General features: G+C 39.9%; 1 protein-coding gene across 2 annotated transcripts in view; it reads right to left on the bottom strand.

The window, feature by feature from the left end:
• The window catches only part of LRRC8D (leucine rich repeat containing 8 VRAC subunit D), a 109810-nt gene that overhangs the window by 71803 nt on the left and 15676 nt on the right, over nt 1-22331 (bottom strand). For both annotated transcript variants that reach the window (XM_054592105.1, XM_054592104.1), the window contains exon 2: nt 16260-16407. The gene's annotated coding sequence lies outside the window, so the exon portion shown is untranslated. The remainder of the gene's footprint in view (nt 1-16259; nt 16408-22331) is intronic.

Genomic DNA, 22331 nt, shown 5'->3' with positions numbered 1-22331 from the left:
TAAAAGTGCCTGGCACAGAAAAAGAGGTAAAAACTGTTATACATAGAAGAACTAAACTGCCCAAATATTTGCTGGTTTAGAACATTCCTGGGCCTGAGCAATCAAATAAAGCAAATATTTTATAAAACCATCAAATGTGGACAAAAGAACCCAAGAACACAAAATTTTTCACCAATGCCTTAGTAAGCCATTAGGGCTACCAATGCAAAGACCCTTTTTGAGCTACAAAAATGCCTCTCAAGTCCCGAGGCTGCAGTCACGGTGCTGTGTTGGAATGTAAGGAAACCGCGACAATGTTAGGGGCCGTGTCTCCCTGATTTGCAACCCCTCCCCCATATGAAGAGTTATGTTTCAAGGAGCAAGTTCCTTCACCTCTCTAATTCCCCATTTCAATTTACAAAAGAAAATCACTGAATTGAGTGGTCCCAAAGAGTCCTTCTAACTCCAAAAATCTGTATACCAGATCTCTTTAAGTCATGAAGCCTGTGCAAATGAGATTCCCTCACATTTTTAAGGAGCATCACTCTGTCAAGCCAGTGGGTCTTCAAATAGAGTGTAAAGAAAAAATTATTTATGTTGCCCCTTTAGTACCACAGTAATTCCCCCAAATTATGTTAAATGTACCTGTTAAAAAGAATGCTTCTGGCCCTTCTGATAGTTTCCCCTCACAAAGACAACATTCTCAATTAAGGGCCTGGCTCCAAAACAGAAACTTAAATAGAGGGAAAATTAAATGCTACCAACAGATTTCTACATCCATAACCCTTTGTATAAAAAGACTTTTCTCATATCCAACTCCCATTTAGTGTTTTCATGACCATTAACTATGACGCAGAAAGTACTACAGTAAAAGCTCATAGGAAAGATAAAGTAGCATTATCAAGGTGTTCAGAGCATCCCTTGTGTCAAATCCAAAGGACACAGAGGACCAATAGCTGCTCACTGCCTTGCCTATGTATCATATATTGATGGTAATGCTTCCTGAGGAGCTCAGGGCATCCCTAGGCACCACTGGAAGGCCCTAAGACATAGGTAAAGAAGACAGCAATAAAAGGAGAGAAAATAAAGCCTCTAAGAGAATGAAACAGGGCAGGAAAAAAAAAAATGGGTCATGGAGTGAAAAGTTACAGAATCACAGTCAGTTTTAAGAAACAACTACACCGAGTGCTTTACATACATTTAATTCACATGATAAGCCTCACATCATTTTATCCACATTTTAAAGATGAGCAAACTGAGGTTTAGAGAATTGGCATTAGTTTCCTAGGATCACACAGCTAGTACATGGCAGAGTTGATATTTAAATGAGTTTTTCCAACACAAAGCTTGTGACTGGTACATACATACCTCTGTGACCTCAGAGAGCATACCTGGCCCACCCTCCCATGGGAGAGTTCTAACCTCTCTAAATCCTTGGCCAAGGATGGACAGCCTCTCCAAGATGCCTTTAATGCTGTGCCCTAGACAATGCAGGCATTTCAGTCCAGTCCGCATGGCTTTAAAGATTTCTCATTTCAAGTCAAAGTCTGTCTCTCTGCAACTTCTACCTGCCTTTATCCCAGATCATCACACCTGCAGCACATGAGGTTTCCTGCCAAAGTCCCTATCAATAGCTAACAGAAGAAATGGAAAATGTTACAAAAATTTCAAGGAATCCCTGACTGATGTGGCTCAGCTGGTCAGGCACTGACCTGCAGAGCAAAATGTCGCCTGTTCGATTCCTGGTCAGGACACATGCCTAGCTTGTGGGTTTGGTTCCCAGTTGGGGCATGTGTGAGAGGCAACCAACCAATGTTTCTCTCATACACTGATGTTTCTCCCCCTCCCTTTCTCACCTCCTTCCCCTCTCTCTAAAAATAAATAAAATCTTAAAAAAAACTTTCAAGGAAAGTTTCAAAAAAAAATTCCTACATATATATTTTTAAAGACACGGCGTCTAAGGTAAAGAACCTTGGAAATAGTCGACTTACTACAGAGAAGGTTGAAGGTGGGCCTATTTTTGGTTAGTTATTTTGTAAAGGATGATATATATCTATTTCTATTAAGAAAGAAATCAGAGTTGCTTTAAGTTTTAGTATAAAAGATTTACTTTAAAATATTACTGATTTAAGAGACATCAGAGAGTGCGGAGATTTTTACTTCTTCCAGAAAAGCTTAAATTATACATTTCCTTTATCTTGAAAGGATTCAGATAAAAGCCTGCCTTAAGTAGATTTGTTAGCTTTCTTTGCCAGCACTGATTACAGCTTACTTAGGAATGAAAAGCTCATCTAATGCGTGACCTTCAACTTAAACTACTTTGCTTTTGGGTTTCATCCATAAAGTGGGAACACTACTTGATAAATTGTATTATAAGACTATTGTAAAGATGTTGCTTTTTGGCCTATTACTGCCCCCTAAAATATATGATTTACTCATTTAGAATTAAACACTAAAAGGCAGGAAAATTTACTCCAGCAAACATATAAAATATTTCATATGCATTATACATATTTATAAAATGTACATTGGTTTGGCAATTGTATAAAAATTATTTTAATGCTCAGGATTTTTACAGGGTACTGCCAAAATCATTTTTGCAATTTTTAAATTTTCACTTCCCTGTTTACAACCAACCTCCTTGAAAGCACAGAATGGGACTCAGCCTCTTTTGTTAGTGCACTGCTCTAGTATCTGGCTCTCGCACTGACCTGCTCAAAAGCTCATTACTTCTTTTGAAGAGTAAATGATTCCAGAAACACAGAGGGGAATCATCATGAAACAAACAAAAAGGCAGATCGAAATTGGTAGCTAACAACCTTTTCCTAAGAGTAATTATTAAAGCATTATGGTTTACATTTATAAAGGCAAAGATAACCTATTATACTATCGTTTCTTTGGGGGTAAAAATCTCAGGGTTGCAGATAATCCTCTTTCCCTGTATTTAAAATAATGAGAGGATTATTTCTTTCCTCCATTTACAGTTCTTAACCTCCAAACATTTCTCACTTAAGTAATTTTCACAGCTGTACTTGAGGAGCAAAAAGGCAGAGAGAAGGCTATAATGTAGACTTTGACAAGTTAAAACCCAAGGGAGGGACCAACAGCAGCAAGTCAAAGGCAGCAGGGGTAACAGGGGTAATGTTTAGACAAATGGGCTAATATAGTAACAAACCCCTAGATTTCTCACCATTGTTTATTATTTTCATGTATTAAGTCTCTTATTCAAAAACTAGTGTTAAAAAAAGTCAACTTACCCTTATTCTCCCCACACTCTGCACAGTCTAATTTATATTGCAAATACATTCACTGACATTTTAAACTTAGCTACCCCTGAAACTTCATTTCTGACCTCTCTACTTCGTGTAAAGTATGTAACATTAAAATATTAAAGATAATTTATTAAATTTTACCCATAATCCCTTAAACAGCAATTGTTTATATTGTTGCATTCCCCTCAAAATTTGTATATACTATAAAACAGTTGCAACAATCAGTGTACTGTGAATGAATTTTTTACACTTCATATTTTTTGTTTTTATTTATATCTAAATGTTTAATTGTATTAGCTTCCAACTGAATATGATTACTACTTCATTTCTTACACAATGATATATTCTGGTTTTAATACTAGGATATATTAAAATGGAGGCCTAAAACTTTCCAACTGGAAATAGAGGGGAAAAAATGGTTTGCTTTTTTAGACTCTTTTCTTTCAGAGACTCAAAAAGCTTTGCTTGGCTTTTGTTTACTTGCATGAAGCAGATAAGCAGCAGAAGAGAAACGTTCCAATGTTCCAGGCTAACAAGCTACAATATTTAAAAAATTTATGACTTTCTTAAAAACACCGACCAATTAACTGGTAAGAAAACCATTTTTAAAAATCTACATTTCACGCTTGCACTGAGCAATGCCACTTTCCGAAACCCTGAATTGGATTTAGTTTACATGAAATCACAAATAAATTCAGAGGATGTAATCAACATCACAAGAATGGCAATGGTAATTTTCTCTAACATGTCATGAAGGGAACTAATTTCCTGAAATCCAGCCTGACCAACAGCCTCAACTTACATTACAGTCTCTTCACTTATTGCCATTGCCAGTACCCCTAACACCCACCCAAAAAGAGAGCAGGTTTCATACCAGCACACCAAAGAATTATTTTAAGTTTTGTGTAAAAAGCTATACTTTCAACTAGTTTTCAAGTGTTCTTAGTCTACTCACTGTCTCCTGAAATAGAGTTAAAAGGCATAAAAGCATTCTCTGTAGAGAAGAACTTAATTATGCAGAAATAGAGGGGTTTGGTTAACTCTGCATTACATGCAGACCTAAGACATCCTGAGGGCTCCTTCTCACTGTGCAGGCAGAGAAGGTACAGGGCAGGAGCCGACCCGTTCCCAGTGCAAGGTCAGGAGCAGCAAGCCCGCTCCCTTTCTCCTACCTGTGGCTGTGGGACGCTGTGCTTATCTCAATGGAGAAAGGGTATACATTGTAAAACGATGGGAGAGTCTCAGTTTGTCTGAAGTCTTTCTTTCTCTTCAAAATGAAGTCTCTTGTTGTTTCTGATTATAAAAGAAATACCTGCTTGCCACCAGAAAATACAAAACCTATAAAAAAGTAAAAGTCATGTATAATCCTACCACCCAAAGATAACTACTGTTCATCTTGTGGTATATATCCTTCCAATTTTTTCTATGCTTACACAAGCTAATGCTTTTGTGTTTTAGAAAGTGAGATCAAGCCTAAGTAAACTCTAGGGTAACCACTAAAAATTGTGTAAAGGAAGTATAACTTGAAAGACTAAAAGAGGAGATAAAATGCAGTCTTATATAATGCTCACTTAAACCCACAGAAGGCACCAATTCCTAAAAAGGGAAAAAAGAGCAAATGCCACAAACAGAAAACAGTTACAAATGTGGTGTATATTAGACCAATCATATCAATAATCACTTTAAATGTGAATCATCTATATTTACCAAAGACACAGACTGTCAGAGAATATTAAAAATAAAAAGACCAAAATATATATTTTCTAGAAGAGAACCACTGTAAACATAAAGCGATAGGTTAAAAATAATGGGAGAAATGGAGCTAATAAGGTATAAACTGCTCTGAGATCTGTTTTTCTACCTTTTCTTGAAAGATGGGTGCAGTAGTAAAAGCCTAGACTATTGAGAGAGTTTATAAATTTCTCCATGTATATATAATTTTACCAATATATATACTGTCCAATATTTCAAAATGTTGACCTACTTTATAATATTTGGGGAATATAGAATTGTATATTATTTGAGCCCAAAAATTAGTAGATGAATACTTAATACAAATGTTCCCCATTAATCTTGTTTGTATCTCACAAACAAATGCGCCAGCCATAACACAACGGATTACTTTTCTTTAAAAAGGGCTCTCACTCCTTATTTCTGGAAGCAGAGAATTACTAACAAATGTCCTTATTCTTACCTGAGAATGAATGTGTATGTACATATATGTATGTATTTAAATAAAATTGCTGTAGCAGATTTCCTCTTGAAGGTACATAGTTCAACGTTTCAGCATGAGCTGCTAAGCTTTTCTTACTAGCGGAGGTATGAAAAAATTTACTGATTTGGCAAGTTCATGTTTACATGCAATATGGTTTTCTTCTAAATTTAATGCCCAGGAAGGACACGTCCCATGGCTGCACGTCTAGCATGTCCACACTAATCAAACACATCTTGCAAACAGCCTTTCCTAGACATCATTAGACACTCAACATTCGGGCTCAGACAATCTCACATATCCTAAAGGTTTGTTTCTGAAATGTACATACACAGCCCGGTTCCTCGTGTTTTTGTTTTTGTCTTTTAACAGTATTACATTTGATTTTCTGAGGTTAGAAAAAAATGCCTGAAAATTTCCCATTGTGTGATGATGCAGGAATCTTTGATCTCCACTACTGAGTTCATATTCAGGCTACTTAGTTTATTTTGAGAAAGCAAATCCTTCCTGTTGTTTCTCAGGAAATGGAGGAACACATTTTTAGACTATGTTTTAATTTCACAGTTTAAATGGCTTTAACTTTTTAACTACGTTTCACTTTGAAGAAAATTTAATTATGTGGATAAATTAAGACTTTCAGAGAGACATTATTACAAGAGCGGGGTGGAGAGAGAAAGTATTCTCAGGCTTCAGCTACAAGGTAAATTTTTTTTAAAGACTTTATTTATTTACTTTTAGAGAGAAAAGGGAGGGAGAGAAACATCAATATGCGAGAGAAACATTGATTGGTTGCCTCTTACACACCCCAATGTGGGGATCTGACCTGTAACCCAAGCATGTGCCCTGACTGGGAACTGAACTGACAACCTTCCGGTTCGCAGGCTGGCGCTCAACCCACTGAGCCACACCGGTCATGGCAAGGGGGAAACAAAAATTTTATTAAAAGGCTCAGACCCTGCTATACCTTGTTTCCTCCTGGGAAGAATTTTCTAAGCACTAAGTTGTGTAATATAGGTTAATGAAGAAAAAAAGAAATTCCTCTCAAATATATAACAGCATGGAGAAAGCTTAATTTTAAAAAGAGTGTCCTGTCACCTGCTTGGGCTTGCTAAATTATTACAGTAATCTCTGGAGCCACTCACCAGATCTGGATTCACCTTCACATCTAGTCACACCTCTAGGGCTTTAAGACGTCATTTCCGTTCTTAATTGGAGGCAGAGACAGTTAAATGGCTTTGAAGAGTAAACCTTCAGGGAGAAGTACACGCCCAACTGAAAAGACTGATGAAATGCTTTAAACTGTTTTGGGTTTCAATAGGCAAAGAAAATCAAGGTGTAGTGAAGGACGAAAAACTTAAGGTAAGATGCTGTTAATATGTTTAGCCTTCTTCAAATGCTGAATTCTCTTCTACAATGCCACACATTTAACCAAGAGGGAGAAATAAACCCAGTGAAAATAAAACTCAGTCATAGAGAGAAAAAAAACAACACAGATGATGAAGGCAAAGAACATCATCACCACCTTTATGAAATGACCCACTGATGTCTCAGGGAGCCACGGCACACAGCTCACCCACCCACCCTACGCCCCACACAACTCCCATCACAGCCCCGTGCTCCTGTTCCTGTTTCCTGGCGAGCCTCCTCCCTCCCAGTGCCAGGGGCAGCCTGGTGGCAAGCACTTGGCATGGTCAACTGACAGCTGTCCTGGTCTCATGTTTCACGGTGTCAACTCCCCAAAGGCGTTACAGTTGCTCTCAGAAAAACTCACGAATGATAAATGACAGGAATCAAACCACTCTTATTCTTTTGTCCACTCATATCTGTCTAATGATGTAAGTCTCACAGAAGAAGTTCTGAGAATTACAATCGACTTTGGAAGACTTTAAGTGTAACTTCCTCCACTGAAAGGCTCAGAGGAAAGGAAAATGAGGCTCAGAGACATTAGTTGACTTCCCTGAGGTCCTCTGTTAATGGAAGAATTGAGACTAGAATCCAAGTTCCATAATACTCAACCTATTTCTCCTTTCGTCCCATTTTCCCTCCCTTCCCCCTATATTCTTAAGCTTCCTTAAGTCACCATCTTAACATTTCAGGCAAGGCCTGTGTGTTTTATTTTAAAAGGTCATTTATAATATTCATCTTACTCTATCAACCGGAAAATCAAAGAAAACAAACAAACAAAAAATACCATCAGCACCTAATCTCCACTGACAAAATCTCAACTGAGCCCTCAATGACATATGACTATTACTCATCCTAAATCAGTGAGCTCCTTTTTCCAAATTAATTGTTACAAACTTTCAAATGTCTCCTGCAGGCCTCCTCACTCTCAGCTGATTTCATCCGCTCCTACTTCACTGCAAAAACACAAGTCATCAGGAATGAACTTTCTCAGCTTCCTTCCCCTCCACTTGCACACTAACCTACCATCATACATATCTTTATCGTGTCCTTGCCTGTCCCAAAGGAATGAATGTCCCTATTCTCTGCCAAGACAAGTCCCTATTCTGAACACGCTTGTACTCCGCACCTCGGCCACCTTGTCTTTTCTGGAACCATACTCCACTCGTTATTCTCTCTTCTACATTTAGTCACTCCCATATTCTCAACCAAAATATACAATATCGGTAAACAAAAAGAGTACATGGAAACAAAAGAAAAACACCCTGGTGCTCAACATTGCTACCACTTTGTTTATGGGTTTTCCTAATCCTCAATTCTCTTTCTCCTTCTGTTATCTGCTCAGAATTTGGCCCTGGGCCATTCCTGGTGGGTCTCAACTACATTCATGGATAAAACCATCAGCTTTAGTCACTTTCCAATACTTGTCTCCAGCCCCAACTTCTCTCCTGGGGCCTCAGGCCTCTCAAGATCAGCAGAATCCCACCCAGGCACCTGGACTTGACTTCACAGTGAACTGACTGTGCTCTCTCCAAACTTGCTCCTCACATGTTTTCCACTCTAACGATACCTCACACAATCAATCCTCCCAACCAGAGACACTGAGAGACACCTTTCTTCTTCCTCCCACTTTCCATCAAATCAGTAATTCTCCTAAATAATTCTCAAACCCATCCTCTCCTTTCCTTTCCTACCACCATTACCTTAGTTCCAGTCTTCATTACTTCCACCTGGATTGTTTTAATAGCACTGGACTTCTCCTTGCTTCCTTTTCATATTATCTTAAGGCAGTAATTTCAGCCTTCATCTTTGATGATTCCACAACTCCCTCAGGAAAAAGTCCACACTACCAGAAGTAGCACATATGGCCCAAGACAAGGCTGGACCAAGCACCAAGGGGCACCTCCAGCCTCATCTCCCCACTACACCATGGTCTCTCTGCTCCAGTCACTCATACTCTGGGTTCCTCACACACTGAGCAGTTTCAGGCTCTCAACCTGGGCTGTTTTTTCTGTCCCCTCCCTGCTCCTGTTCAGCCTGGTAAATAATCCTATCTTATCCCTTCAATATTCAGCACCAAAACCCCCTCCTATATGAATTATTTCCTTACTAACAAGAAAGCAAATCACTCTCTCCTTTGCACCCCACTCTCCATTACTATTTATCACATTGTATTGCTGCCAAGTGCCTCACATTCTGAGATCCAGTTAATGATTTATGTGTCTATCTTCTGAGGTCAGGCACTTTGTCATATACACAATGTGTCTTCAGAACTCAGCACACTGACTGGAACACAGCAGGTAGGAGGAAGAGAGATAAGGGAACTAGGATTTAAGTTTAGAGCTTGGCAAATGTCTCCTGAAACGGGTGAAGCACCTTGGCTGTCAATGATATCAGAATAATTGAATGAGAGAGAAGGATGGTAGGACAGGTGGATCTGACAGCTGTGAGGTGAGCACAGAGGCACCTGAATAAGAAATGGAAGACACCCACCCTGATGCAGTCCTCTCTCGGGTATGTAAGTTCAGTCAGGTCAGTAGCTGGGGCGGTTCTACTGAAAATCAGGTGAATACCTAATAAATCCTGTTTAATGCACAATAGGACAATTCCAATGGCCCAAGGACTTTGCTCTTATCTATCTAAACAGGTTTGGACTCTAGGACATTCTACATTATAATTTTATTGGACTTTGTACAAGCTTAGTACATTTTAGTAGTGAGACTGCAACCCTCCCTTATATCTATAAAGCACCTTAGAAACTGCAAACAAAAGAAATAAAATATAGCCTATTTACCAACAGAATTCTGGGATTGGTAGCTAAGAGTAACACCTTTGACTTTAGATGAACCATGTCATGCAGTATCTATCTTGAGACCACAATGTGTCCCCCACAGTAATTTCAAATCACTTCTGATGATAAGCCATGTTATACACAACATGCTTTCATCACATTTCATATTCTAAGGAAAAAGTACTCTGTATTCTGTATAGGGATGAAAATGCCTGCTTATCAATAAGGTGATGTAGCATTCAGTGACATAAACTGGAGACTGGAAGAGGAATGAGACCCAGTGAACTCTGAGTACAGAGTGGAGAAAAGTAAACTTGAAGAATCCAGCTGAATCTGGCAATGTTTTCCCATTAATAAAGGGACATCTATAATTAACAGGCTTTCAAGAGTATTCAGCCATGTATTACAGCATCACACCTCATAAAACATTCAAAAGCCATACCAGGAAGGCCCATCTCAGCTCGACAAGCACATGGAGAGAACTGAAAAAGCAAGAGAAGCCTTTGAAGTGAGACACCCACTGTCCTACACAGATGACCAAGTGTGAAAGACAGCTATAACTGCTAAAAATAAAAGTAAAACTGAGAAGAAAATGTAATGTTAGGAATGTTAAAATTAAATTATGTTACGAAGTAAACAAATTAGAGACTGTTCCCAGAGAGGTAAACACATTTCTAAAAAATATGTTTGCAGATGTAAAGAGTTAACACAGATGCAAACAATGGCAAGAGGAAATGTAAATAAAATAATCTTAAATAGTTTGAACTCTTAAATTTATATCAATCATGCTACTAAAAGCAAGTAATAGAAATGTACGTGTAACAAGATAAGACATATTTCAAAACCACAGTAATTTAAAAGTATATCAATGGCCCAGGAATACACAAATATACCACGTGAACAAACCAGAGAGCTCAGAAAGAGACTTTTTAAAATGTGTGTTTATGTACTAAAGGTAGCCCCCAAAAATCTGTGGAGAATGGGTTATTTGGAAAATAGTGTGGGAAAACTGGTTCACAATATGACCAGTTTTTTAAAAAATAAAAATGGATTTATACCTCATATCTCCAATTTCAGACAGTTTTAGGAACCCAAATAAGAGAAAGTTTATAAAGCTAATGAAGTGCAGAGAAACTATATTGTGAGCCTAGAAGAGAAAAAGATTTCTTAAATAACTCAAAAATGCATAGACTGCAATATAAAAAATTGGTGGGTTCAACTATATTAACATTAAAGATTTGCTGTTTCGTTGCTGTTAGTTAATGAAATAGACAAAGTTATTAGGGAAGTGACATACTAGGAGGAGATATCCACAATACCTACAGGTAATAAGAGATTAATTTCTAGAATACACAGGGAACTCTACAAGAATTCTTTTAAGGAACTTCTTATAAGAAAAAGGGAGGAGACCCAATTCACAGAAACAGGAAATTAAATTGCTCAACCTTTCCTGAAATTAAAAAAAAAAAAAAAAAAAAAAAGGCAAAATTAAACTATGAGGTACAATTAACATCTATCAAATTGGCTAAAATCAGAAAATTTATTAATAAAAAAGGAATTATCATGTAGTATTTACATGGAGACATAAACCTGACAATAATATGCACAGTTTCTAGTCAAATTAGTATGCTTACTTTCTAAGATCCTGCTTTGGACAATACTGCCTCAAGAAACTCTCGCCAACAGATTTAACATACCTAGGCTCCTTAAGAATAAAGCAAATTCATACTGCATGAAAGCCAGAAATATTTATAAAAAGGTTGACTCTATGTGTCTCTATTCCTAAAGTCTGCATATTCTCTATAGTTTTAACAGAACTTTTGCTGAAAAGGTAGGTAAGACTAAACAAAATGTTAACATTTCTCTTCATAGTTGAGTTTAAGAACCGAGAAAGAAGCAGATGTAACGTTTTCACGTGAGGGCTGACAGACACGGGTCCAAGTCCACATGACCTGGATAAAGTGCAATCTCCCTCTTGGGGTGATCACTTTGTAAGACATATAAATGTCTAATCACTGTAGTGTATACCAGAAACTAATAAAATATTGTATGTCAGCTGTAATTAAAAATTAAAAAACAGAATCTTAAAATTTTTTTTAAAAAGACACCCATAAAATAAAAAGTTATAATCTCTGCCTGCCTTAGTTTCATTATCTATAAAATGGGGATATTACCTGCCATGCACAACACTAGAAGGATCAGAGGTAACTCAATGTAAACTGTCTACCGCATACAAGGTGTTCAATAACTAGGAAGTGATTTTTTTTTTTTTTAACCAGAAAAAAGATCATCCACTAACCCTAACAGGTTTTGGTGCCCTGCCTACCCCATCTTAAACAGAATACTCAAGCCAAAGCAACAGGCATGGAAACCAGAGACTGATTCAATATGAACCTATATGTCAGTTTCTTCCACTATGGAACAGAAATAATCTCTCTCCTTCCATATATTTATTGAAAACTGAAAAGGGTATGGTTGGGAAGCCCTTTTTAGCTTCTGGGAAATGAGTAAGGCTACTGGTGGCAGTAACTGTGACAGTGACGATTCTACAAATGGTGTCAGAGTCCTAACTCTACAAACATAAGGAGGGACTACTCTAGAAGTATTGCGAGGAACATGCTCTTAGAAGAAATGCCATTACCTACGACTGAGTAACGGCGAGACCTCCAAGCTAACCATGAAAAACAACCCAGAAACCAGACTTCACACATCATGTACTTAACTGCAACAAAGAGGGAAATTTCCACCTGGGAACCTTTATAACCTGATACATAACATACCACACATTTTATGTGGCCACTTCAATATTCTCAGCCTGGAACAGTTGTTTTACTTTGGTCCTGACTTCCAACCTGAGGAATTCTGGGTCCTGGCAGGGGTCTGTAGACCAGAATCATCTCACACGTATATGTACTACTATTTAACAAATCCAGGAGATGCTGTGATCATTATTTACAATATATATTCAGCTGCGTGATATTAAATACTCACTTTGTCATCAAATATTAGCAATCATCAGAAGTAAAACTCTAAAGTCAAAATCTTTTTTTTTTAACTGGGCTAAGCGGCTTTTTGAGAAAAAGCCAGGATAACAAAGGACTTCAGAGTTGTCACTGGGGCCCTTCTTCTTGCCAAAGGTGGGCACCACACTGACAAAACGCCGGTTGCACTGCATCCGCCACTTGGCCTGACCAGTCTTCTTCTTTTTCTCCTGTTTGGCCACCTTGGGGGTCTAACCTCTTACTTTTCCAGCATGGGCCAGGGAACCGTGGACTTTACCTCCCAGCATGCAGCCGGCTCCTTCCAGAGTGGTCATAGCCTCCACCCCACGTTGGCCCAGGGTAGCCTCATCCTCTAAGGGCGTGCCCCCCAGGAGCACCAACAAGTCAAAATCTTTGTGTAGTAAATAAAAGCTTCCTGATTTTGGTAATGGTTGAAAACCACCGCTTTAAAGTTTACAATTTCCAACTGAAGATACTTTCTGTTTTATAACAGAAATGAAGAAAAAAGAAAGGGATTTGAAAAAATAAAATTCACAGAAATAAAATCCTAACACACATTTATCTCCGCTCCTAGTCCTCTCTTGGCCATAAACTTTTCCTTGGCATTTAACATCAAAGCTAATTACCCTTTCATTCTTAGTTCACAAACCATTGTACCGATCCAACACAGACAGAAATGGCAGTGCACTATGTATTAAGAAAATACACATATTATCTCATTTCTCACTTATAAAAGAAAGATCACGTATCTTTCTTTTCCCTACTTTCTCCTTCTTCTTCTTCTGATGCTTTAACATAATTTTATAGAGGTGAAGTTACAGATCACTACAGATATCGATTGTTGAAAAAAACATTTTATCCAACACTTTTGCATCCTGTGAAAATGTACCCCAAGTTTTAATTTATATTCTTCTCAATACAACATAAACCCGTAGGTAAAGAGAGCCTCAACATTAAGCACTATAAAGATAAGAAAAAAATACTTTTCCTCTGAGGACTATTACAAAAGTATTTAATATATAATTTTAAGTGTACATGGGTTTGCCTATGTCTTTCCGTAATACTGGCTTTTCAGTGGGTCATCCTGGACTAGGGTGGAGAATTTGGGAAGCTGTGGAGAGGGGTGGTATGGTATGTACATATTGTAGGCAGATGTAGGGAGCATCATATACATCATTTATTAATTTATTATCTCTCTTCTGGGATGTAAGCTGTCCTACAGATAAAACAGAAGTGTTGCTTTTTAATTATAAAAAGTTAAAAAATGCTAACCTGATCCTTCATAGAGATACTGTTCACTAAGGCCTGAATAAGATATCTGTAAGTTAAAACATGCCATTAGAATTGTGGTAGCCGAAAAACAAAAATCAGACCTTTGTTCAAGTCCCAGCATCTCCATTTACTAATATGACCATGAATAAGTCACATTTTGTCAATCTCAGTTTCCTCTCTCCACAAAATGAAGTAAATAAATTCTATTTTACCAGACTGTTACAAGAAGGGAGACATTATAAATGACTATAGAAAATGTGCTCTGTAAACACAAAGTGGTAATCTAAAGACTAGTTATTATTATTCCTATGTTATTATTTAGTTATTATTAAATTCTGCTCGAGTAGGTATAAATCCTGTTCCTAACTATAGAACATGTTTGGAGAGTCACAAAAGCTGTTCTATTTTATCTTGAAGCAGAGTGACAGATGCTGAAGAAAGTCCTCAAATAAATTAATGAACCAGAGGGCCCGGTGTATACCTGGGTATAAAACAAGAGGCAAAACACTATGATTGTACAGGTCTTTCAAGAGTCTCTCTTAATGACTTGTTTTCACTTTTATCTCATGATGTATTTGGGAAAAGAAGAGGCATAAACACAGGCAGTTTACAAATAAGCTCAAATATTAGAAGCCCACATCTCTGTTTCTAGAAGGAGATGAAATTAATTGCTCAGTTTTCATAGTGTATCTTGGCTACTTACTGCTAACACGATTATGCCAACTATTGATACTATCACAAATGCTCAAGGCAGCTGCATTTTAAAAGAGATTAAAGTTCTGAAGGACTGTTGGAATAATGGGATCTTATCATTCAAACTACCACCATACTGTTTAGAAAAAATGGGAGGGAGCAGTACAAATTTACTGGGCTACCTGACTACAAAAGATTTTCCTTTCAAAGCAAAAATTAATTATGTTGTGAACATATTTTATTATAACATTTTCAAGTTAGAAAGGTACAGTTGAGCATTTGACATTATGAATTTAAAAAATACAGCCTACCCTGCTTCCTGAGGAAGCTTGGCTGCCCAATCATCTGCAGGTGCTAAAAGCATGTCATACTGTCATTATTCACTTCCCTTCCCGCTACAGAAAGAGACCCTTCTTTGTATAGTCTCACTTTCCTCCCAACTAGTCATTTGTTCATGTCCCTTCCACCATGATAGAGTAAGAAGGTGCTCCTTGCTTCGACATTGTTCAAACATTTAATGTGAGGCCATACAATCTTCCCATCAAACTGATTCTTCTCGGCCATCCCTACTTCCCTAGTGTCTCTCCACAGAGTTTTACCAGGTAGATAAATATGGCTGGAGAGACAAGCTGGGCTTTCACTGGGGAAGAAGTCAGTCTGACTTAGTCTGTAAAGACAGGACCTGACTGGCAAAAGCACCAGCAAGGAGTCTGTGCATAAACCAACCTTTTCCTCTAGCATTTTGTTTTCCATAGATGGAGCAAGATAAAGACGTGAAATTATAATCCACCTAGTGGATTTCAAAAAAGTCATCCTCAATTTTACTGATGAAAAATGGAATGTAATGAATAAAGATGCCTGACTCCTACTTTTAAAGTACCTTCTCTGTCTTAGCAAGGGAACCTGGCTCAGAAACCACAACTGGCGTTAACAAGCCAGACACCAGACTAAACAGCTCAGAACTAGCTGTCCCTCAATCCCGGTCACTACCATTCCTGTGTGTGTCTGCATGACCAATTCCCTCAGTTCCCAGTTCTTGGCTCTCCCGAAATAAAAAGCAAAGAGCGGGACTCCTCTATTTCATCAGATGAAGAGGTGGGATTTCTGAGCCAGGACGCCAAGACTCTTGCTCTCCCTTCCACCTTCCACTTCACCTACAGCTCATCCTCTTCCCCTGCATAGGACCCCACCTCTCACACTCTGAAGCACCACTCTTAGTAACACCCAAGCCTCCCAGAACATTCATGTAGATAAGCCCAGGCCAGCGAGTGAAGAACAAAGAGCCACTGCTTCAGGCAGCGGCGGCGGCGGCGGCGGCGGCAGCAGCAGCAGCAGCAATAGCAGCAGCAGGAGAGGGCGGCTGGGGACCCCTGGACACAGGCAGCCCAGCCTGGAAAGCTCCTGCCTCAGAAGCTCAGGGAGATCCCGCCCGGGTTCAGCCCCCCAGCTGCGCTGCGACAGAGTTTGGCAGACACCCTTGGGGGAGAAAGCAGTACGTGGGGCGCAACCAAGAAAATGCACGCAAGTCAGGCTGCAGCGTGGAGCAGGAGATCCGGCTCAGCAGCACTCGGGCGGCGGCGGCCAGTGACAGCCCAGCGCCCTGCCCCGGGGGCTCCCCGCCCGGCCCCACGCACCTGGACCAGGCGGCCACCCTGCTCCCTCAGGGCGCTCTCCGGGGACTCGGCTTCCGGTGGGCTCCGCAGGCTGGAACCCGCCGCAACGCGGAGACTTCACTCCTCCATCCTGGGACCCGGCAGCACGTTACAGACAGCCGTGCACTTCCTGTTTGAAAACACAGGGGAGAGATCGAGCGAGAGTGTTGGCAGAGTGGAGGGAGGGGCGCAGAGCCGCGCGGAGACGGACCGAGGGGGCTGCGGGTTGCGTCACCGCCGCCCTCCACGCCATGGTGGGCACCGGGCGCTCGGACCCGCCACCGCAGCGCCCCGCGAGCTGGCTCCCCAGGCCCGGGCCTCCCCCTGCCGGCGGCCGCCCAGCGCGCGCAGCCCTTCCGTTTCCAGCCCGGCCGAGGTCTCCCCTCCCCGCGTGTACCTAGTCAATCCACTGCACGCTTCCTCCCGGTGCTCTGAGCGCAGTCTGCCTGCGTTTCCCTCCGTGCGTTTCCTCCCCTCCCCCGCCCCTTAAAAACACCGTCTTGAGGAAGGTATAAAGACAAGACTGAGCCTTTGCAAGAGAGTGGAGACTGGTCTTAGACAAAAATTTGAAGTTAAGAGCCACATCCCAGTATATCGCCTCAGCCTTAAGAGCTTCAGGATGGGAAACTGCTTGTCTCGCACCTGGCCGACCCGAGAGTGCAGAGTGCCTACAGCTGTCCGGGCCCTGGGAAGGGGCAAAGCACTCTGGGTCCCTACGATGTCTGTACTGGGATCCTCAACCTCACAGTCCTCTAACACTAACATATGCCAACTTCACACACAGGACAATCGTGTAGTGCATTCTTCCAGAAAACAAGTATTTATCTGTGCATGAATCACCAAGCAGCTCCAAAATTTTGGGTTTCTGTTCATTTTGTCAATCCCTGACTTAGATGAACTTCATGGTAGTGTTTAAAAAAAACAGTAAACAGATGGTTTAAGAATCTGCCATATGCAGAGTGTGCCAGCTCTCCAAGCTTGTATATGTGTTCGGTGCCCGGGTTCTGGGCTTCCATGTGTGGAGGGCTTCATCTGTACCCTGCCTGCCCCTGCACACAAATCTATCAGGTTACAAGGCACTTACAGGGCCGTCTTTAACAAACAGCTCCTTTTATCAAGCTGATGGCTTAAATAAAAGTTAGTGATGTCTCAAAACTCAATGTGGAAAACAGAATATAAAGGATGATTATTCTACATAAAAAAAGCTAAATTGTGACTGAAGTAGAAAGAAACTGATGGACATAAAGCTCTTACTCAGTGCTGGATGGCATCTCATTTTAATTTCCTCTTAGTCTAAACATTTCCCAACAGATCTGCAAAAGTCCTATTCTGTAACTGTCCCAATGTCTCAGCTACAAGGTGGTCAAATGGAGAGCTGAATAACAGGTCTTTCCTAAGTATGAAATCTGGGCCATTTCCTCTACACTGTGCTAATTCTCAAAACAACAGTGAATTCGGAGAGAAAAATCAAGCCCAGTGCCTGACCATCTGCGATCTACTCCTTCATCTTCATATGATCCCACAATTTACATGCTCTCGTTGTCTAGGAGCTTTCCTTACCCACCTGAACGAACAATGTGTAGCTTGATTACTCGAGTAGAGGACACTGTGCTCTTTCTCATTATCTACTCACTGGCTCTGTCAGTCTTTTCAGAATTACTCTGTGGCAAAAGTTCAAAAGGTTCTAGGATAGCTACTCATATGCCAAGGTACAAAGTCTGTCCAATTTAGAACCTAATCAGCTGACTAATATTTGTTTCTTGAATTCTTTTTCCCTAACTGGGCCTTTTAAAGAAGGCAAAAAAAGGGAGGGGGCGGGGAGACATGCATGGCCTCAACTTTTACTGAACCTTTGAGATTTCTGTTTCCGTTTCCTCCTGCTTTAGCACTTAGTGTACACTCACCTGTCGGTAGCATGCAGCTATTATCCTCCTGACAAGCCATGAAACAGAGCACATATTAAAAGATGATTAAGAATCTTGGCAATGGTGAGACCTGAGGCACTTGCAGAGAAAGTGAGTGCTTTTGTCTTGTCTCCAGATAAACTGCACCCCACTTGCCCTTCCCCATCACCTCCCTAAACAGCACCGGCTCTGGAGCTGCAGGGCATGCAGGTGAAAGGCAAGGGCAGTTCCTGTGTGAGGGCTGGGCCCTCATGATGGCAGGGGCTGGGAGTTGGCCCAGAGGCACTGCCATCCTTCAGATGCGCACCGTCTAATGAGGGTTTATTACTAATTACTAATGGTTCTTAGCACCCTTACAGGGTCCAGCTCTGCCTTTGCTGCCACCTTTATCCTTCTCACACTCCCCTGCTTACCCTGCAACTCTCGACTCTTCATCTCTTTTTTTAAAAACCTAATGCTTCTTCCCAGAGCACTGCTATTTCTTTCCCACAAGAAGGAAGACATTTAGCGTGACACTTCTCTCACTGCTCTCTCATTTAATAAAATGCTGTCAATTTAAAAAATGCGACTTGGTATTCATGCCTTTATTTCTGTTACTCATTGTAACTCCAAGAGCTTAAAAGAAAAACCTCTGAAGACAAATGAGATTCTTTAAGAAAAAGCAAAAAAAAAAAAACCCCAAAACCCCATAACCATACTTAAATTAACCTGTGTAAATTCCAAAGTTCATAGTTAGGATAATATATCACTCCTAAGATTGTATCAGATCCTAACATGTTTCCTCACAAGGCCAAGCATCACATTGTACCGTCCCATGGCTTATCTATTCTCCTGCCTCTTTTGTATATGGGAAAGTGCTTCTTCCTTAGCACTACTGAGTAGAAAAAAAACCCAGTAAACTCACAGCTTCATAAGAAGAGAAAATATACTCCCAGGTAAGCACAAACGATACCACAAAGGATAAAACTGATTGTGGAAGAATATTGGAGGTTCATTCGCAGTGTCCATTCTCTAAGCACCACAGTCCACGGATGACGACAGCAACACTGTGAAACCAATTTTAGAGGCTCCAGATTAAGTGACAAGAGATAGCTTTCCTCAGGACTAACAGGTATGGAGGAAGAGATGTTAAACTCATATCCGAAATGCTGCTGCTTATCTTCCTTCATCTTAGACCTTCCTTTAGTGGTTAAAAATGTTTGCTACAAGATTTCTCTGTGTAAGTATTCTTGATCATTATGATAGCTGGATTTTACAAACAAAAATGAAAAACAACAAGCCCTCTGAAGCCCTAAGAGATTGCCTCTCTGTGCTAGCAGGTTCCACATCTGTATTGCCGTCTCTGTCTTCACTTCCAGGGTAGCTCCTGCATCAGGCTTCTCTGGGAAGGTCTCTGGCACTCACATTCACCGCCTGGCCTCTGCAAAACCCGGGCTATGATTTTTAAGAAAGATGTCCCCAGAGCCAGCTGGCTGGCCTGAATGGCATTTGCCCCCGGAGGGTTATTAGCCATCTTCACGGAGCCAGAGTGTCATTTCCCATGGGAAAATATGCAGCAAGGGGTGCAAACCATCTTACAAAAAGCTGCCTGCAAGATGGTTTCAGCTCCCTTCTGGGAACAGTTTCTTGGTTTTGAGCAAGTTGAGAAGGAAAGCACTACTTGGAGCACAACAGGACTTGGAAGACCCAGCTACAAGGCAGAAACGCAGGGCCAAGTGGCTCCAGGCCTGAGCCTGCACGTTCCTCAGTTTCCTCAACTTCCAAACATGCATACAAACTCACCCACACTGCAAAGAATCAGTAACATTTACACAGCACCCTTATGTGCCCTACCTCACTGAATTCTCAGCACTGCCTTTGCAAGGAGTAGCTGTTATCCCTGTGTTGGAAGAAGCGGCAGAGCTCACAGACACTGCCGTTTTTTTCAAAGCTGTAGGTAAGTAATAGAGCTAAAACTCACCCTGGGTCTGTTCTTCCTCCTTTTAATTGAAGAGAAAAGAGTGGGTGCATTTTGGCTGTGCTGCACATCTACTGAGAAGAATCTCACTTTTAAAACACAACTTACAATGCTCTCTTTCAACTACATGTTACTTCATCACCTTGCCAAATTTTTGTATAGTATGAACCATAAACATGTATCTTGCAACAAGACAATTAAATGTAAGCCCTAGCAATATGAGTTGATATCAATTAGGTTAAATATGCTCTTGGGCTGCCAGCTGAATATTATTTTAGAAAATAGGTTAAGACAGATCCACTGGTCAATCAAGCTGTGAAAGACAAAATCTTAATAGACGTTTTTCAAGTTTCCCCTCTCATTGTTGTTAGTATGCAAATATACACGTAAAGTGGGCCATATTGACTGATGGACTGTGATTTAATGATCATTAATATGAATAGCAAGAAACCACGAAAGTTTGACTAAATGCAAATACCTGTGCACAAGTTAAAAGTATTCAAAATGTTCCTGGCATAGACTGCTAGCAATGAACAGCATTGGGCTGTTTACTGGCAGTTGATCATGATGTGTGTTGTGTAGACTAAACACTGTCCTATAACACAGTTTTCTTTGGAAGGCATGTTTTGTCTGTTCATCTTGTGTAGTCGCTATTTCTGCTCCATTATTAAAGAAATATTTTAAAGTTCTCTTTAGACGTTCACTTAAAAAATAATATATTAAAAATCCAACAAATTATACGGATCGGTCCTAACAAATCAAATAAATATAATGTTCATTACTAAAGAGAAAGTGTTCTTAAAAATGATTTAAAAACATACAAACATCTGTACAATATACATCTGAAGGTAGCATAATATGAGTTGATGTGGAATAAGTCACACATCACTGTCAATTGAATATATCATTTCTAAATTATGTTATAATGGAATATTAATGAAAAAAACAACTTATGAATAATTTAAGGTATGAAAAACTGGGTAATGTGATATTTCATTTGCCTGTAGTAAGATGGCTAAAGTAAATAGCATGAAAGAGAAACAAAGTGTCTGGAAAACTTAGAAACATTATTATAAACTTCTGAAAGATTACTCATCAATTTTTTTATTTATTAATTTTTTTTAATTTATAGATTTAAGAGGAAAGGAGGGAGGGGGAGAAAGAGAGAGAAATAGCATGTGTTGTCCCACATATTTATGCATTCATTGGCTGATTCTTTTATGTGCCCTGACCGAAGAGGATCAAGCCCGTAGCCTTGGCATATTAGGACGTGTCTCTAACCAGCTGAGCTACCCAGCCAGGGCAATTTTTTATTTTTAAAATTTATTTTTTAAGTATAGTTGACAACCTTATATTAGTTATATTAGTTTCAAGTATACAATGTAGTGATTTGACATTTTTAACCCCACTAATTCCAGTAATCATATTCATCAATTTTTAAATTAAATGTTGAAACAAATTCCAACCACTTTACATGTATTGACACAATTATTCCTGATGACAACCCCATAAGGTAGAAATTCCTCCATATTACAGATCAGGAAAAAGATACAGAAATATAAAGTCATTTGCCCAAAGTAACACTGCTAGAAAAATATCTGAATTTGGGCAGCCTGGCTGGCCACAGAATATACTTTTAACCAACCCATTTTACTGCCATTATGGCACAATTGGATTGGGCTTGCTTTCTTCAGTATAAAAGTTGCTGGGGTACAGGCCCATGGATATGGCAAAAGGAGCAGAGTGACTCAGAGGCTTTTCTTTTTGCAACAAAAATGTAACTACTAGTTGCAGGGAGTCAGAGGTGCAGAGCCTGCTACATGTTGCTTGATACATGAATACTGAAAAGAAAGGAGAAGATATGTGCAAACTAGAAAAGCCAGGACAAAGGGATGCTCCCTCACCTTGGCCAGAATCCTGGACTGCAAGGCTCCAGGACTGCCTGGTTACAACACAACTGAACTAGCAAGGAAAGGGAATGCAATGAACCCCCATGTACTTCAACCTTGGTGAAGCATTTGATACAGTTTACCATGAAGTCAGGATTGTTAAATCAACTGAAACTTTCGTGGCTACAAGAACCACACAGGAGTTAGCAGGCTCAAAAGAAAAATACTGGATCTTATCTACTAGTATGTGAACGAAAGAACCACAAGGAACAGTATTCAATCTGTATTCCAAAGTAACTTAGAA

Source organism: Pteronotus mesoamericanus, unplaced genomic scaffold (genome assembly GCF_021234165.1).
Source record: "Pteronotus mesoamericanus isolate MK-2021 breed Mesoamerican mustached bat unplaced genomic scaffold, CSHL_Meso_final scaffold_31, whole genome shotgun sequence".
Taxonomy (NCBI): Eukaryota; Metazoa; Chordata; class Mammalia; order Chiroptera; family Mormoopidae; genus Pteronotus; species Pteronotus mesoamericanus.
This window is presented reverse-complemented; position numbering and strand designations above follow the sequence as displayed.